Source organism: Gopherus flavomarginatus, chromosome 7 (genome assembly GCF_025201925.1).
Source record: "Gopherus flavomarginatus isolate rGopFla2 chromosome 7, rGopFla2.mat.asm, whole genome shotgun sequence".
Classification (NCBI taxonomy): Eukaryota; Metazoa; Chordata; order Testudines; family Testudinidae; genus Gopherus; species Gopherus flavomarginatus.
Genome location: NC_066623.1, coordinates 11086797 through 11094949, shown reverse-complemented (window position 1 = coordinate 11094949; position 8153 = coordinate 11086797). Strand labels below are relative to the sequence as shown.

At 40.1% G+C, this 8153-nt stretch overlaps 1 protein-coding gene across 1 annotated transcript in view; it reads left to right on the top strand.

The window, feature by feature from the left end:
• Positions 1 to 6782: 6782 nt before the first annotated feature.
• SMAD5 (SMAD family member 5) overlaps positions 6783 to 8153 on the top strand; it is a 39746-nt gene continuing 38375 nt past the window's right edge. The window contains exon 1 of the mRNA XM_050962247.1: positions 6783 to 6905. The gene's annotated coding sequence lies outside the window, so the exon portion shown is untranslated. The remainder of the gene's footprint in view (positions 6906 to 8153) is intronic.

Here is an 8153-nt window from a genome sequence, read left to right as displayed (position 1 = left end):
ATGAATATTTTGTGCTTATGAGGAAAATCTGAATGTTCTTTGCAAGCTCCTTATGACTCTTAGGCTCTTGCTCTAATAATAATTTTTTTCCTGTCTTTTAAAAATAATTGTTAATGTTCATAAGATAATAGAAGCACATCAGTCATGTTAAAGGCAGTTTTCACATTCAGTTTGTAGTTGTGTCAGTATAAATGAAAATAGTTGTGCAGAGAATGGGCATTCCATTTTGCAGAGGATTTCAAAATTTGTTTGTGTTCATTTCATAAACTTTGAAATTTTCCTTTAATTCCAATTTATTTATTTTTGGTTCAGAGTGACTAAAATCTTTCAGTTTGGCATAACTGAAATATTCTTTTTTTGACTTAAAAAAAAACAATTGAAATAAGCCATTTCAACAGGAAAAATCAAAATGTTTGGTTCCAATAATGTCAAAAAGTCCATTTTTTAAAATTCAAAATGAAATTTTGGCAAAATTGATGTGATTTTGCAAAATGTTTCAATTTCAACAGAACTGCATTTTCCACTAGAAAATTGTTCCATCAAAGTTTTTCCTAACAAGTCTATAAAGGAATTTATATTTGATGACTTCTGATGGCTGTTTTAGCTCTGATCACTGCATTGGTGAATCAATCTAAGCGTATTAATGGTTTTAAATGTATCATTTTTAATGAAAAAAATGGTTTGCAAGTCATTTATCTGAGTAACACAATCTTGCATACAACATTTTATAACAATGTTTAATTACTTTCTTTCCTTTTTATTTTGTTTGCTTTAATTAAAAACCTAAGGATGACTGGAACTTGTGTTGACTAACCTTCAGACTTGATTCATTCATTCTTCTTGAGATAAACAACTGGTCCCACTAAATTACCTAATCCAACTGTGTTTAGAAAAATAGATGCAACCAAACATTCCCAGACATCAGCGTTTTATGTCAGAATAGGGTGTCCAGACAGCAAGTGTGAAAAATCAGGATGGGGGTAATAGGAGTCTATACAAGAAAAAGACCCAAAAATCGGGACTATCCCTATAAAATCGGGACATCTGGCCACCCTATGTCAGAATGTGAAACACTTGCAAATAATGATTTCACCCCGGATGTAGAACCAATTCATTTGAGTTCACACATGACATGGGAATTCATAAAGACAGATTCTCAGCTGGTGTAAATTGGTGTAACTCCATTGAAGTCAGTGGAGCCAATTTAAGCCAGCTGCAGCTCTGGCTCAGAGTCTCTTAACAACACAAGCTTTTGTCTGTGTTTGAAGTAAAAGCAATTGAACATAAAAAGCCAGAACATGCTCTAGTTTAATTAAAAATGATGACCACTAAGACTAGTGTATAGAACTAGAGAAAAGATAGGGATACACACTCATTCATTCATTCACTGCTTATAAGACAGCCTCTCACTAATAGATAGTAACAGTGTGATAGCACACACAACACATTCTGTGGATGGGTGTTTTCCCTAAGGGACAGTATGATGATTCGTTTTATCATTTTCTTCAGAGACGCAAAAACTTAATTCTTATTTGCTTGCTTGTCAGTTTGTTGGTCTTGAAAGTAAAAGACATTTTGCCAAAACTAGCTCATTGGGACAGATGCAGTGTCACTAGCCTTAGAAGCCTGATACAGCAAAGTCAATGGGACATGTCAATGGGACATGTACTTAAGCATATACTTAAAGTAAAACATGGACAGAAGCACTTTACTGAATAGAAATGAGATTTCTCACATCTAAGGACTTGCTTAAATATTTTGCTGAATTAGGGTTTCCAAACCTAACAGCTCTGAAAAGAAGACTATCCCACTAGTGAAAGTTGGGCTTTTCTAGTTAAATTTGTCTGACAAAGGGTGCAGGTCACTTACTTGTTTAAGTGGATATGTTGGAATAACAAAACCATTACTAATACGAAAGTCTGTGATTTGCTGTGCTTTAAGAAATACATCTGCGAGGCTTATTGCATTACAATTGCTGCTAATTCCTTTTTTTCTTTAACAAAATGCAAGATCTTTAGATAATAGCTCTGAAGGCTGGAGGCACTCAACACCAGGCAGGCTAGGCATACGACAAATATTATATGGGCCTCCACGCACTGGTCCTGCAAGGAGCTTTAGCACAGACTTTGCAGGACCAAGGAAGTGGTTCCCTCTACGCGCCTGCTGATCTCAGACCCCTCTGCTGAGATTGGTAACAAATTAGTGCCAGTACTAGTGATAGCTTCTGTGATGAGAACCTAGATTTAAACCTCCAATGCATCTCACATTGAATAGATTATGAGATAAGCTTCCTGTGGCTATAATATCCACACAGGATCGTCATGAGGGACTTAGAGGCAGACACCTTCATATTCCCTGAACCATCCAGTCCTCTATAGCCTGTAAATTCTGCTTTCTTAATGGACACTAAACCAGTGGACGACTGACGTAGGAAAAATCTGCTCCATCACTACTTCTCTCATAACATGCCTTTCACACAGGGGAAGTGCGGAGAATGAGAAGGGGACAGAGGCACGGGCCTGCCTACAACTCAGTTATTCCTAAGAGGGAATTTCTCCATGCTGGGGATATTCTCTGCTCGGAATTTGTTGCCAGATTGCATTCCCTTTATACTACTTGAGTGTTGTAAAGGAGCCATAATACACTGGACAACGTGGCCCCTTGTTCTTACAAATAGTGGAACAAATTTAGGCCTGAGCTGCATATATGTACTGCAGAGGCCCCAAACACCACAGAGTGCAGGGGAGCACGGCGGGAGGATCTGATTCTCGCTCCCCACTGAAACAATGGAGATGCCATCCTACAGTCCCACATCACTGGAATCATGGAAAGGCATTCTGGGATGGGGCATAGAAGTCATCTGCAGATTTTAGCACACAACATGCATGCTGATGCAGCTTCATCTTCCTCCATCCTGTGCAAATGAATCCCCCTACTCGAGGATTAATCTGCATGAAGGATTGCGGGGAGGGGTTCAATTTAACACTGTTTTTGCAAAATTAATGTGTCCTGTTTACAGGAAGAGTGGGGTAAACTACTTGGTCTAGACCCAGATTTTGACCCAAATTGTTTAAATATCCAAAACTGTTTACACTGATTAATTTAAATAATCTGTGCCGCTTGCAAACAAGAATGTCTGACAAGTGACGCCAGGTAGAAGTTGTCTTCAAATGCGTCTGCCTAATTAGTATTGTACAAACTAATATATATTATTAATTATAATTTTTGTCTCCTTTATTTACCAATAATCTTCAAAATATGGCAATCAGAGAGTACAGAATTGGAATAATAATACTACCTTTACTTGCATAGTAGATAGGTGACAATAGTATGTGGTTGTGTTTGCTGCACCATATTATTAAACACTGAGGCCCAAAATGTGCTGTTATGCTCATGGAACCCCCATTGACTTAAAGGCTTTGTGCAGAGTGATTGAATATAAATCTTAATATGTATCTTGCATATCATATTGTGCCTGCTTATTAATGCACAATCAAACCTGGGCTGCAGAAGGATTGATTTTAAATTGTTTTATTGTGGCCTTTTCAGGAATATCACTTTGGGTTACCCAGGCTGTAATATCTAGTTCCTTCTATTGATTCTAGAAAAAGAAAAATGGCAGAGTTCATGATGTGACTGGAACACTTCAATGGAACTATGTCTGCTTTATGCATATGTAAGCCACACACCTCCTTGGGTGTGGGCTCTGCCCCTTTAATGGCACTGAGACCACTCAGAAAGAGAGTTAAGTGAGTCTGTGCTACACCCTTAGCTGACAGCCAGTTGGCTTTTAGCTCATACTGTAGAGCAGTGGTTCTCAAATATTAACAACCTGTGAACCCTTTTCACTAAAATGTGATATCTCTTGAATCCCCTCCTAAAAATGAATATTTCCAGGGATTTAAGTTTAAATCTCCTCAGTGTGATGCTAACAACCAACAAACTAGAAAATGGGAAGATTCACTCACCTCTCACTGAAGCAAAACAGCAGTCCAGAGAGAATGACTTAGTATCGAATTACTGAGGCACCTTAACGCTGCTACATTGACTACAACGTGATTCCGGATGGTTTGATGCGCAAACACCTTTTCTTCTGCCACCAGGTCCATCCCTGGGGGATGCCCCATGAGGGACAAATTAGCGTGGACCACCCCCCCAGGTACAGCGTGGCCTCTTGCTCACTCTGCCCCTCATGCCACCCAACTTCCCCTGTCTGCCAAGGACAGGGGTCCAAGCTGCCACCTGCGCGCCTGGGGTCCCAGCTGACTCCCTGCCCGCAAGGAGGCTCAGGCTTCTGGCTCCACACTGGGGTCTGGGCTGCCGGCTCTGCACTCCGTGGGGCTCGTACTGCTGACCCCTGCTGACTGCTGGGACTCGTGCTCCTAGCCCCAACTGCCAACCCCACAATCCATGGGGCTCGGGCTGCCAGCCCCAACAGCCACGAGCTCAGGCTGCCGGCCCCGCGCTGACCGGGGCTCGGCTGCTGCCTCCGCAACTGGGTCTCACCTGCTGCCTCCAATGCTCAGGGTCCTCTGGCCGCCATTAAGGAATTTTTTGGCGAACCCCCTGTAACACTGGGCCAAACCCAGTTCGCAAACCCCAGTTTGGGAACCACTGCTATAGAAGCTCATGCACTAAGCTCCAGAGGTCCCTGGTTCAATCCCACTCGCTGACAATGGCATTACACTTACATAAAAGTACATTGTTAGAGAAGCAGTGTAATCCAGTGGTTCAAGTGCAGAACTGGGAGTATGGGACAAGATTATAGTTTCTACTAACTCCAGCTCTGCCACAGACTTGCTGCATGACCCTTGGGCAGGTCACCTTCTCCATCTGTGCTTCATTTTCCCTATCTTTAAAATGCAGATAATAATACCTTTCTCACCAGAGGAATGAATTAGTAAATGTTTGTCAAGGGGTTTAATATCCTTGGAGGAAAGATGTGCTGGAAGTGTCCATTTCAAAGCATGCTATTCTCCATTGTATAAAATGAAAATTGAAGGGCTGAAGGAAGAAAATCTAGTAAGTTTAGCTGTATTAACATTATTTGCACAGAAACATTACACAATGTGACTGGTTTAACATAATGAAGATTAATTAAACTGAGGCATCTCTTCAAACAACCTTTAATGTGCCACTGTTAGTAATAGTTTCTTAGTGTAGATTATAATAATTAATGAGTATTTGTATAACAGTGTAAACTCATTATAGACTTGTGGAATCTCTCGCACCTGAAGCTCATTGTTCTTATCTGACGGTGAAAGCCCTGCTGGTGTAAACAAAAATCATTTCACATAATCCTGGCTCTGAACAGTATTATCCCCGTTAATAGCTTTGGTTGTTTGTTATTTGTGAAATTTACAAGTTTACACTGATTTTGTAGCATAACAGAGATGCTCAAGTTGCTGCACTAACAATTTAAACAACATGCAGTTAGAAACATACAATATATTATATAATCAAATATAAATACAGTAAAATAGTAGCCAATAAGGTCAGTCATAGCAGTCCTAATTACCCAGTGAGCGTGGAGGACCATGTGTGATAAGTGCTTAAGCACTAGACTGAAAAGAGCCTTATTGCAGTGTTTGTCAAACTGGGGTCACCACTTGTGTAGAGAAAACCCCTGGCGGGCCGGGCCAGTGTGTTTACCTGCCCCATCTGCAGGTCTGGCTGATCGCGGCTCCCACTGACCATGGTTCGCTGCTCCAGGCCAATGGAAGCTGCTGGAAGTGGCGTGGGCCGAGGGACTTTCTGGCTGCCGATTCCAGCAGCTCCCATTAGCCTGCAGCAGTGAACCGCAGCCCGTGGGAGCTGCAATCGACCGAACCTGCGGACGGGGCAGGTAAATAAACTGGCCCAGCCCGCCTGGGGCTTTCCCTACACAAGCGGCAAGTCCAGTTTGAGAAACACTGCCTTATTGTAATTGTTAAGGCCTTGTCCTCCATTCACTTAGTCCCGTGAATGATTTTACTTACCGGTGTAAGCGTTTGCAGCTGTACAAGTTGGCCTGGGACCCTAGGTACATACTTAGGTGGCTAGCCCCTGCTGAAGTCCATGCTGCCACACCTTCATTGCTATTGGTACACTAGTTTGCTAGATTAAAGCTAGTTCCAGCGTTTCTACGTGTTGCCATCACACATCTGACTGCAGTGCAGATATACCCAAAGCGTGAATATAGCTATATAAGTACACTGCACCTGGAAATCGCCAAAGACTCTGTTGTAAGCAGGATAGGCAGCCATTTCGTGTTCAATACATTTCCAGAGAGAGAGCATATACTTTGCTCTCTCCTAGAGACTTACCTTTTGTTCTTTGTTCTGTGGTCCTTTTAATCTAAAATAAGGGTCATTTAGCCCAAAAGTATCTATTTACAGGGAAACAAAAAACAAATAGTCAATACATTTGAAAATATCATTGTCGGTTCACAGTTTGCAAACAGGAAAAAAAAATACACTGAACAAATCATTCATTGGGAAAAAAATCAATCATTTCTAGTAACAATATGATTTAATCATTTTTCTGTGGATTGTATGAAAGACGCCGAACAAAATATGACTACATTATACTGGAATTAAGGATATTATTTCAAGATGGAAGAAGGAAACAAAAATAAAATTGAGAGAGAACTTTTCCACAAGTTTCTAAAGTGAGAATTTGAACTCTTTCTCTCTTACACATAAACACAGATCTCCCAGCTTAACTGCCTCTGCTCCTTTGCTGTGGAGCATGTGTTATCTGATACCTCAGTTCTCCCAGCAGGCAGGGGGATACTTTGCTTAGGGCTCCACCCCTAGCCTCTCTGTCGCCAGTATGAGAGAAGAGGACAGAGAAATAGAAATCACTTGGAAAGGAACTAGAGAGAAAAAAATAAGTGCAGAGAAACAGCAATAACATTTCCCAAGGTAAAACTGACTTTTGTTCATGTGGTTATTATTTCTACAACAGTGCTTCTACTCCTTAATTGGTTAAATTCTGAACTGTATTTTGGAGAAAGGGGAAGGAGAGATTTTCTGCAATGGCATAAGTTCCTAAAAGTTTGCAGATTTTACTGTTTAAACTGTGATTTGTACTCTTTTTTAGGCACCTCAACAATGCAGCTGAGGTCTAAATATGTGCCTGTGAATGTGGAATCCCAGAGATAGTATATGTTAGCAAGGTCATGCTGTTAACTTCTGGGATTCCAGTTAAAGTGTGAAGTGATAAAGATTTATTTAATAACAAAAGTGTAGTTGTATAAAATTCCTGACATCCAGAGTGGGTTTGGAATAATGTGGAATCTAAATATAGAGACGCTGGAGTCTTGTGCTGACGCATAGCTTTTGAAAACGGATACGAAAAGAGTCTCGACTAAAAAAGATTTTGTTTTATCGGTTTTAGGAGTTCTGTACCAGCTGGTTTAACAAATTGTATAATATTTTATTCTTCAACATCTTTTAGCCTAATCCAAACACATCATTCTGTATTTACTACAATGGGAAGCAATTAATGTAGAAAATATATTACATAACAGCACATGCTTACAACAAATGAAGTAGTTTGTATATTTTAAATATGATCTAAAAGTGCCTCGAGAACCCAAAATGTCATTCTGTAGAAGATGTGTGCACTGTAATTAGGGTTGTGAACTATTTTGGTGACACAGCCTTACATGGGGCCCATCTAAGCATCTGAAGCAAAAAAGTTTATGAACTTTTAACTTTCCCTCTGTAATGCCAAATGTAGAGGAGTTTAAACATCAGTACTTCCAAACAGAGAAATATTTTCACCCAATTTCTTGCAGCATTGTAAAAAGCATCTTAAATTTAAAAGCTGCTTTTCCCCATGTATCTCTTTTTTTAAATACTTGCGTAATAGAGCTGTTTCCAAAGGGGAGGGGCGAGAAAGGGGGCACCACAGGAGAAATGATGAGAAGACCAATTTTTGGCTACTTTCTGTGAAAACTGGATTATTACCTTCACCGTTTTTCTTCACTTGTTTGTCAGGCAACATTTCATTTTCATCTCAGTAAATGTCCCACTTCTATTTTTAACTACATAAAAAGCTATTTTTGTTGCTGAAAATAGCTCCAGTGAAAAAGAAAGCAAAATGAAAATAATTTGTAAAATGTGTGCCTAAAAGTTGCAAAGGTTATGCTCCACTTTTACTTTCAC